Here is an 877-nt window from a genome sequence, read left to right as displayed (position 1 = left end):
GTTTTCTTTTTTAGCATTTATTGTATTTCTTATAGTTCTTTTACATTTTTTATATTTTCTAACCAGGGCATATATCATGGTGTGCAGCTACAAAGCATTTGATTTATTTTTCCAGAAACGATAAAGCAGTCCTGAGCTCCATCATTAGCCAAGCAGTTGAATATACAGGGAGATATATTTAAGGCCCTATACACGATGTAATAATGAGTCCAGAATGAGGAAATAGGGCGCGTCGATGTAATTATTCAACCGTAAATATCATAGTAAGGGTAAACATGACTGCATGACTAGATGATTCTACTGAAGACAACCTTCATGAACGAACATGCACCATTAAACAGATAGAATAAGCGTTATGAAACACGGCACCACAGCAGTGTGTGGGGACAGTACCTTGATCAAAGAGACATCAGTGGCACCTTGGCAGTTCAGGATTTGAACCCACAACCTTCTGATTGTGGGTCCACTTCCTTACCTGCTAGGCCACCACTGCCCACCTTACACTGAAGCAATCCACCCATCCAAGATTTCTAGGTAGGAAGAGGTGAAGAGGTAGAGAGCAAAAATGCATGTAAGAGATGTTTTTGCACATGGATATGTTTAATGCGGATGCAGTCAAATGACGAAAGGGGCATGTTCATATCTGAGGAACCTTCTCTCGCAATACCTCTTACTGCAGTTATGCTGGATTTATATTGGCATCAAGGATGTCTGTTACTGCATCTCTCTTCATGGAAATCATGTAAGGAGCACAGGGCTGCCTGTTTTTATGAGATTCTGGATATTGTGATGTAACACATTTTTATTGTAGCAATAAGGAGCTATTTTATATACATGGAAAGTTTGTATTATTCGATCAACATTTTGTAAACATTTG

This window comes from Denticeps clupeoides, chromosome 8, assembly GCF_900700375.1.
Source record: "Denticeps clupeoides chromosome 8, fDenClu1.1, whole genome shotgun sequence".
Classification (NCBI taxonomy): Eukaryota; Metazoa; Chordata; class Actinopteri; order Clupeiformes; family Denticipitidae; genus Denticeps; species Denticeps clupeoides.
This window is presented reverse-complemented; position numbering follows the sequence as displayed.